Below are 10,000 nucleotides of genomic sequence, written 5' to 3' on the forward strand. Positions count from 1 at the left end.
AATACCTTCAAATTCCCTTTGGAGAGTCCTTTTTTGGGTTTCCTTACTAGACCCCCTAATTGTTTCAAAAGAAAAAAAAAAAATGTGCTTAATTAAAAAGTACTGAAGAAAAATTTCCCTGGAAGTCGTCAGTCAAAGCATTTCATATATATGTATACTTATTTACATATGTATATGTGTATGCGTGTGCATGTGTATATTATAATGTAGAGAGAGGGACCATACATGTTTCAAAACAAAAACAAAAAATAAAAATAATGGAAAGCAGCAGAAAAAGGGAAAAGGGTTTTATGTGGCCATCGAAATCCGTTGGAGAAGGTACTTCAGTATCTTCTCTCTAGATATCATCAGACGCTTCTAACCCCTACGGAAAGAGGGCAAACCGGAGGAAACGTGACGAGTGACCTTCACTTCAAAGCAATGCAAGAGCAAAAATTGCATATAAAGGGCGGGTCTGCTTGCAGTCAACACATTCGCTCGCCGTCCGCTGAACATGTAGGGGGGCCGGGCGCTGGGGGAAAATCACACGTCTGAACTCTTTTATGTATTACGAAAGATCTTTGTAACAAGTTGTGTATTGTGATTGCATAATAGATAGTGGTTTTGTGAAATTGACTCGAAGTGTGAAAAAGCGTTGAGGATGAATTGAAATTGTTATCTATGTACATTTCCCGATGCACTCTAATAAGTTGTAGATATCCGCAGTGTGACTGGAGACTATCGCTCTATCTATTGACTATTTAGCTCATTCTGTAAGTGTATTGGCTCTATTTAGATGAAGTTCTTACTGCTGTTGGCTTTGGCTGCTGTGGCTGCTGGGATAATTTCCTTGGTGGACATAGGGTTTTCCGTCCCGTTGGGCATGGGCGGTTCCCTCCCGCCAGCATGGAATCAGGCCCAATGCTTTCAGCTTCCACGTAGAGGACATGGCTTCAGACCTGCCGCCCTCCACCGTCCCGTGCGACCCGTGCACCTTTTGCGACCCGTGGTGCACCAGCCGCTCCCGTGCCCCCGGTGAGTCCTAAGCCTTCTATTGTGGCAATATATCGTCAAATGAAAAAATTCAAGGCTAAAACTTTAAACTGCAGAAGTAAATGCTTTACTGTCCATCACGAGTTAGATTGTTCCTACTTTCCTGAGTCGATTTCCCTTTACCAGAATATCTTCCCCTCAAACCAAATCTAACAAACTAATGACTAAACCTTCTGACTTGAATCACAGGTGCACCGAGGCCGAAGTGGACCTGTGGTGCCCCACCAGCCTTGCTTCGGGGGGGGGTCCCCGGGGAGTGTCGAGGCTCCTGGCCCTGCATTCAGGCAGCTTTCACACCTTGAATTGTCTCGATATGTGCATGCATTGGCGAGGTCCTTCATCTAAACCTTTTTGTAACAATCTATGTTTTTATTTTGAGTTAAATTATTCCCACTGTAGATATCGATTAGGAAACCTCTAACATCAAACATTCTTTGGCCACCTACAACAATGTTTTTTTCGGCCACTTCAGGTGGACCAAAGGCTGGGCGACAGCGAGTACCCCTTCTCGTGGCGCCATGACGGCAGCAAGACCCACACGTGGGATGGCGCCAACCATACTGCGGCAACCTTGGCTCCGGCTGGCAGGGTATCAGCATCGAGACTCACCAAGAGGGCAGTCCCCGTCAGGGATGCGATTACAAGAGGTAAATTTCCCAAGCTGATCCTCTCTCTTGTGTTTTTTGGGATTCACCCCCCGAACCTTAAGGGTCGAGGCTCGAGTCCACGAAGCTATGATATGCAACTTTGCTAATGTGTGCATTTTTTTGTCTTTTTTAGATCATCTACCATGGATTTGGACCTCAGGTCAGATCAGGAACCATGGCTTCTCCTGGGCTTCAGGTGCTGAATTCGTGGGTCTCCAACTGGTCTCACACCGGCGGGTAAGTGCCTCCTGCCTTTTCCTTTTACTCAAACAAACCTACAGGTTATATTTTGCCGAAAACTCTTCTAACTCTTACTAATGTGATCACCAGGAATCATCGACCACAACCAGACAACCGAGAGGGGAACGAGAACTGCCTGGGGGTTCTCAACAACGTCTACGACGACGGCATCAGTGGCACGACATCGGGGGGGCCCGCCACCACGACAAGGCCATCATCTGCGAGCGCAAAGTCCGAGTCCACGGATGAACACAAATACACATGCATACAGAAGCTCATGTAGCATGATCTTGTCCATATGAGCAAATGATTATGCCCTATTTATTCATATTTACATTTGACTATAGATGAATAATATCTTTTTCACATAAATTTTCTGACTAACTATAGCAGCACTTTTGTTTTCCTGATTTTGACCAAGAAGTTACTTTTCAATATAAACAACAAAGAGGATAGAGGTGCGGCACCGAGAGCCGAAACACCTCAGCTGTAATCCCTGATGAAACAGCTGTGGATGTTGGTTTATGTTTATGTTTTCATGCGTGTGAAGGAACGTCAGCAGTAGAACCCCCCTGATAGTACAATTGGAATGGCAATATGGCCGCCATTAGAAGGCCAGAAGAGGCACCATTAAAAGGGCAGAAGAGGCACCATTAGAAAGGCTAAAGGGGAAGCAGAAGAAAAGAGGAAGAAAGGAAGGAAGAGGAATAAGGGGATCAAAAGAAGGAAAAAGAACAAACGACAGGGATTATAAGAATCGGAAAATAATAAGGAGGACATAAAAGGAATGAAGGAAGAAAGGGAGAGCGCATTTGAAGTAGCTAAATCAATATAAAACAAAATTGCTTGAGAAAAAGAAATACAGAAACGGATAAATGTAGAACAAAGGATAAACATCAAGAGTCAGGGATGTCAATAGAGAAAAAATAAACAATATGTAAATGGGTTAATGAATTAACAGTTTTAGTTAAATCTTGGAGACGGAAGCTCTAGAAAAGGTCCTATCATTTTCTGCAAGCATTCTAAGAAAGTTCCTGAAAAAATTCAGAGGTTCTGAGAGAAAAAAATTATATATTACCATAGACCTTAGAAAAGAAATTTTGCAGGTAGTTCTGTAGGAGAAAGTTGGGATTAATCCTGGAAAATCACCGGAAAAGGTTCCAGAAATTGCATGGACATTTCAGCGTAGGAGAAAATCCACGTAAAGGGGTGATCTTCTCCTCAAAGGCAAGAGCAAACGCTGCATATAAAAGGGCGGCTCTGCTTGCGGTCGACATATTCGCTCGTCTGCTGAGCTCCAACTATTGACTATTTAGCTCATTCTGTAAGTATATTGGTCTCTGATTTACAGATGAAGTTCTTACTGCTGTTGGTTTTGGCTGCTGTGGCTGCTGGGGATCATTCCCTTGGCGGACACAGGCATTTCCATCGTCAAATGAAAAGATTCAAAGCTAAAACTTAATCTGTATAAGCAAATGCTTCATTGTCATCACGAGTTAGATTTCCTTGACCAGAATATCTTCCCCCCACCAAATCAAACAGACTAATGACAAAACCTTTTGACTTGAATCACAGGTGCACAGAGGCCGAAGTGGACCTGTGGTGCCCCAGCCAGTTGCCTCGGGCGTCCCGGTGAGTATCGAGGTTCCTGCCGCTGCATTCGGGACTGCTTTCACACCTTGAATTGTCTCGTATATATAAATAATGGCGAGGGCTTCATTTAAACCCTTTTTTGGAGCAACCTTTGTTTTCATTTTGAGTTAAATTATTCCCACTGTCGATAATGATTAAGGAAAGCTCCCCTAACATTCGTTGCCCATCCACAACAATGTTTGTTCAGACGACTTTAGGTGGACCAAAGGCTGGGCGACAGCGAGTACCACTTCTCGTGGCGCCATGACGGCAGCAAAACCTACACGTGGGATGGCGCCAACCAGTACTGCGGCAACTTGGCTCCGGGTGGCAGGGGATCAGCATCGAGACTCACCAAGAGGACAGCTCGTCAGGGATTTCGATTTTAAGGGTAAAATTTCAAGTTGATCCTCTTTGCTAAATGTGTGCATTTTTTTTCTTCTTTTTAATCATCCTACCATGGATTTGGACCTCAGTCAGATCAAGAACCGGCTTCCTGGGCTTCAGGTGGAAATTTTTGGTCTCAACTGGTCTCACACCGGCAAGGGGTCCTCCTGGCCCTTTTCTTTTTCTCAGACACATCCAGAAGCTACGTTTTCCGAAAACTCTTTTAATTCTTACCAATGTGATCACCAGGGAAACATCGACCACAACCAGACAACCGAGAGGGAACGAGCACTGCCTGGCGGTTCTCAACAACTTCTACGACGACGGCGTCAAGTGGCACGACATCGCCTGCCACTACGAAAAGGCCATCATCTGCGAGCACAAAGTCCGAGTCCATGGATGAACACAAATACACATGCATACAGGAGTACATGCACACTGTTTTGGTTTAGCATGATCACGTCCGTATGATCTAGAGCAAATGGTTATACACTATTTATTCATATTCATATTTGACTATAGATCATTTTCACATAAATTTTCTGATCAACTATAGCAGCATTTTTGTTTCCCTGATTCTTATCACGAAGTTACTTTTCAATATAGAGAACAATGAGTAGAGAGGGTGAGGCACCGAGAGCCGACACACCTCAGCTCCAATCCCTGATGAAATGTGGATGTTGGTTTGTTTTCATTTGTGTATGGGAAGGCCGAGGGACAGCAGTAGAACCCCAGAAGAGGCACTACTAGAAGGGGAGATGGGGCACCATTAGAAGGCTTAAATAGCACCATTAGAGCAGAAGAGGCGCCATGAGAAGGGTGAAGTGGCACCAATAGAAGCCTTTAGTGGCACCATTGGAAAGGCAGGAGGGGCACCATGAGAAGGCTGAAGAGGCACCATTAGAAGGCTAAAGAGGCATCAACAGAAGGGCAAAAGGGGTGCTATTAGAATGGGTGAAGAGGCACCATCAGATGACTATAGGGGTACCATTTGAAAGTCAGAAAGGGCGCCATTAGACCGGGAATGGGGCACCTTATGCTGTTTGGTGCGGCGGTGGTGTACTCGTCTAGCAATCTTACTAACCTGCGTTCGATTATCGCGCCGCCAGTGGATGGTAACCCCAGTCATTCCTTGCCCAAAGGGGGTACTTTAGAAGCACAATAAACACACAAGCCACAATTTGCCTGAAGCCACAAGAGCTTGTCGCACTAAACCCTAAATGATCATTATCTTTTTTATTATCATTAGAAGGGCAGAAGGGGCGCCATTAGAAAGGGTGAAAGGAGAAGCAGAAGGAAGGAGGAAGAAAGAGAGAGGAAAAGGAGTAAGAGGATCAAAAAAGGAAAAAGCGACAGGGCTTATAAGTAAGAAGCGGAACAAAATGAAATAAAAAGAATGAAGGAAGAAAGAAGAAGAAAAGAAAGGAAGAGGGCATTTGAAGTTGCTAAAACACCAATATAAAACAGAATTTGCTTGGAAAAAAAACACAGAAACGGAGAGAAATGTAGAAAAGATAAACATCAATAGTCAGGGAAGTCAATAGAGGAAAAATAAACAATATGTAAATGGTTTAATGGATTAACAGTTCCAGTTAAATCTTGGAGACGGAAGTTCTAGAAAAGGTCCAATCATTTTCTGCAAGCATTCTAAGGAAGTTCCCGAAAAATTCAAGGAGGTTCTGAGAGAAAAAAAAATCTGATGTATTACCATAGACTTTAGAAAAGAAATTTTGCAGGTAGTTCTGTAGGAGAAATTTGACAAAAATCCTGGAAAATCACCGGAAAAAGTTCCAGAAATTGCAGTATCACAGCAGATTCGTGAACATTTCAGCGTAGGAAGTATGTATGTGTCTATATATATAAACACTCAAATATTCATATACATGCATACACATTTATATTTGAAGAAAGAAAAAATATGCATACATTTGATAAAGAGTAATAAAAAAATCCTAGGAAGTCGTCAAGTTAAGGCATTTAAATGTTTTCTTTTAGAAAGCATATTTTTTTTTTTTCTTTCTTTCTTTTTTTTTTCTTTCCATCAAGTCTCCTTTGATGCTACAAAATGAAAGGCAAAGGGGAGAAAATCCACGTAAAGGGCTGACCTTCTCCTCAAAGGCAAGAACAAACGCTGCATATAAAAGGGCGGCTCTGCTTGCGGTCGACACATTCGCTCGTCCGCTGAGCATGGTAGGGCGGCCGGGCGCTGGGGAAGATCACACGTCTGAACTCTTTTCATTTAGACAAAAGATCTTTGTTGTAGACAAGTTGTGTATTGTGATTGCGGAATCGGTAGTGGTTTGTGAATTGATTGCGAAGTGTGAAAACATAGTTGAGAGGGAATTAGAAGTTACTTAATGTATGTAATGTATATGAGAGGTTTTGTACGAGAATTCAGTGTGTGAATGGAGATGATTACTCTATTAACTATTTACTTCATTCTGTAAATATATTGGTTTCTGATTTACAGATGAAGTTCTTACTGCTGTTGGCTTTGGCTGCTATGGCTGCTGGGGATCATTCCCTTGGCGGACACGGGCATTTCCATGGACTTTCTCATCCCGTTGGGCATGGGACTTTCCCTCCTGTCAGGTATGGCTTCAGGCACAACGCTTATAGCTACCCACGTGGAGGATATGGCTTTAGACCTGCCACCGTCCACCACCCCGTGCGACCCGTGGCACCTGTGCGACCTGTGGTGCACCAGCCGCCTCCCGTGCCCCCGGTGAGTCCTCAGAGCCTTCTAGTGTGGCAATATATCGTCAAATGAAAAGATTCAAGGCTAAAACTTAATCTGCAGAAGCAAATGCTTCACGAGTTAGATTTTCCTTGACCAGAATATCTTCCCCTCAAACCAGACCCCAACAGACTAATGACAAAACCTTTTGACTTGAATCACAGGTGCACCGAGGCCGAAGTGGACCTGTGGTGCCCCAGCCAGTTGCCTTCGGGCGTCCCGGTGAGTGTCGAGGTTCCTTATGGTGCATTCAGGGCTGCTTTCACACCTTGAATTGTCTCGTATATATGCATATAATGGCGAGGTCCTTCATTTAACCTTTTGGAGCAATCTTTGTTTTCATTTTGAGTTAAATCATTCCCACTCTCGATAATGATTAAGAAAGCTCCCCTAACATTCGTTGCCCACCCACAACAATGTTCGTTCGGACGACTTCAGGTGGACCAAAGGCTAGGCGACAGCGAGTACCACTTCTCGTGGCTCCATGACGGCAACAAGACCTACACGTGGGATGGCGCCAACCAGTATTGCGCCAACCTTGGCTCCGGCTGGCAGGGTATCAGCATCGAGACTCACCAAGAGGACAGTCTCGTCAGGGATGCGATTACAAGAGGTAATATTTCAAGCTGATCCTCTCTCTTGTGTTTGTGGGATTCACACCCGAACCTTCAAGGGTCGAGGTTCGAGTCCACGAAGCTATGAGTAAGCAACTTTGCTAAATGTGTGCATTTTTATCTTCTTTTTAGATCATCTACCATGGATTTGGACCTCAGGTCAGATCAAGGAACCATGGCTTCGCTTGGGCTTCAGGTGCTGAATTCGTGGGTCTCAACTGGTCTCACACCGGCGGGTAAGTGCCTCCTGCCTTTTTCTTTTACTCAGACACATCCAGAAGCTACGATTTTCCGAAAACTCTTCTAATTCTTACCAATGTGATCATCAGGAATCATCGACCACAACCAGACAACCGAGAGGGGAACGAGCACTGCCTGGCGGTTCTCAACAACTTCTACGACGACGGCGTCAAGTGGCACGACATCGCCTGCCACCACGAAAAGGCCATCATCTGCGAGCACAAAGTCCGAGTCCATGGATGAACACAAATACACATGCATACAGGAGTACATGCACACTGCTTTGGTGTAGCATGATCACGTCCATATGATCTAGAGCAAATATTATACACTATTTATTCATATCTATATTTGACTACAGATCTTTTTCACATAAATTTTCTGACCAACTATAGCAGCACTTTTGTTTCCCTGATTCTGATCAAGAAGTTACTTTTCAATATAGAGAGCAATGAGTAGAGAGGGTGAGGCACCGAGAGCCGACACACCTCAGCTCCAATCCCTAATGAAACAGTTGTGGATGTTGGTTTGTGTTTGTGTTTTCATTCGTGTGTGGGAGGGCCGAGGGACAGCAGTAGAACCCCAGAAGAGGGACCATTAGAAGGTTAAAGAGGCACTACTAGAAGGGGAGATGGGGCACCATTAGAAGGCTTAAATAGCACCATTAGAGCAGAAGAGGCGCCATGAGAAGGGTGAAGTGGCATCATTAGAAGCCTTTAGTGGCACCATTGGAAGGGCAGGAGGGGCACCATGAGAAGGGTGAAGAGGCACCATTAGAAGGCTAAAGAGGCATCAACAGAAGGGCAAAAGGGGTGCTATTAGAATGGATGAAGAGGCACCATCGGATGACTATAGGGGTACCATTGGAAAGGCAGAAAGGGCGCCATTAGACCGGGAATGGGGCACCTTATGCTGTTTGGTGCGGTGGTGGTGTCCTCGTCTAGCAATCTTACTAACCTGCGTTCGATTATCGCGCCGCCAGTGGATGGTAACCCCAGTCATTCCTTGCCCAAAGGGGGTACTTTAGAAGCACAATAAACACACAAGCCACAATTTGCCTGAAGCCACAAGAGCCTGTCGCACTAAACCCTAAATTATCATTATCTTTTTTATTATCATTAGAAGGGCAGAAGGGGCGCCATTAGAAAGGGTGAAAGGAGAAGCAGAAGGAAGGAGAAGAAAGAGAGAAGGAAAATGAGTAAGAGGATCAAAAAAGGAAAAAGCGACAGGGCTTATAAGTAAGAAGCGGAACAAAATGAAATAAAAGGAATGAAGGAAGAAAGAAGGAGAAGAAAGGAAAGGGAGAGGGCATTTGAAGTTGATAAAATATCAATATAAAACAGAATTTGCTTGAAAAAAAAAAAAATTACAGAAACGGAGAGAAATGTAGAAAAGTAACATCAATAGTCAGGGAAGTCAATAGAGAAAAATAAGCAATATGTAAGTGGTTTAATGGATTAACAGTTCCAGTTAAATTTTGGAGACGGAAGTTCTAGAAAAGGTCCAATCATTTTCTGCAAGCATTCTAAGGAAGTTCCCGAAAAATTCAAGGAGGTTCTGAGAGAAAAAAAAAAATCTGATGTATTACCATAGACTTTAGAAAAGATTTTTTGCAAGTTGTTCCGTAGGAGAAATTTGACAAAAATCCTGGAAAATCACCGGAAAAAGTTCCAGAATCACAGCAGATTCGTGAACATTTCAGCGTAGGAAGTATGTATGTGTGCCTATATATATAAACACTCAAATATTCATATACATGCATACACATTTATATTTGAAGAAAGAAAAAATATGCATACATTTGATAGAAAGAGTATTAAAAAATCCAAGGAAGTCGTCAAGTTAAGGCATTTAAATGTTTTCTTTTAGAAAGCATATGTTTTTTTTCTTTCTTTCTTTCTTTCTTTCTTTTTCTTTCCATCAAGTGTCCTTTGCTGCTACAAAATGAAAGGCAAAGGGGAGAAAATCCACGTAAAGGGGTGACCTTCTCCTCAAAGGCAAGAGCAAACGCTGCATATAAAAGGGCGGCTCTGCTTGCGGTCGACACATTCGCTCGTCCGCTGAGCATGGTAGGGCGGCCGGGCGCTGGGGAAGATCACACGTCTGAACTCTTTTATGTCATTTAGACGAAAGATCTTTGTAGACAAGTTGTGTATTGTGATTGCGGAATCGGTAGTGGTTTGTGAATTGATTGCGAAGTGTGAAAACATAGTTGAGGGCGAATTTGAAGTTACTTAATGTATGTAATGTATATGAGAGGTTTTGTACGAGAATTCAGTGTGTGAATGGAGATGATTACTCTATTAACTATTTACTTCATTCTGTAAGTATATTGGCTTCTGATTTACAGATGAAGTTCTTACTGCTGTTGGCTTTGGCTGCTATGGCTGCTGGGGATCATTCCCTTGGCGGACACGGGCATTTTCATGGACTTTCCCATCCCGTTGGGCATGGGACTTTCCCTCCTGTCA

The 10,000-nt window shown here is 43.6% G+C and overlaps 1 long non-coding RNA gene and 2 pseudogenes across 2 annotated transcripts in view; all 3 read left to right on the top strand.

The window, feature by feature from the left end:
- Nucleotides 1-874, top strand: part of LOC119591477 — a 7,740-nt gene extending 6,866 nt beyond the window's left edge. For both annotated transcript variants that reach the window (XR_005230351.1, XR_005230350.1), the window contains exon 3: nucleotides 776-874. This is a non-coding gene — a long non-coding RNA (uncharacterized LOC119591477). The remainder of the gene's footprint in view (nucleotides 1-775) is intronic.
- A 5,198-nt stretch (nucleotides 875-6,072) lies between these two features.
- On the top strand, nucleotides 6,073-7,840 carry LOC119591449 (annotated as a pseudogene).
- Nucleotides 7,841-9,373: 1,533 nt separating this feature from the next.
- The window catches only part of LOC119585078, a 2,674-nt pseudogene continuing 2,047 nt past the window's right edge, over nucleotides 9,374-10,000 (top strand).

The sequence above is a fragment of the Penaeus monodon genome, chromosome 3, assembly GCF_015228065.2.
Source record: "Penaeus monodon isolate SGIC_2016 chromosome 3, NSTDA_Pmon_1, whole genome shotgun sequence".
Classification (NCBI taxonomy): domain Eukaryota; kingdom Metazoa; phylum Arthropoda; class Malacostraca; order Decapoda; family Penaeidae; genus Penaeus; species Penaeus monodon.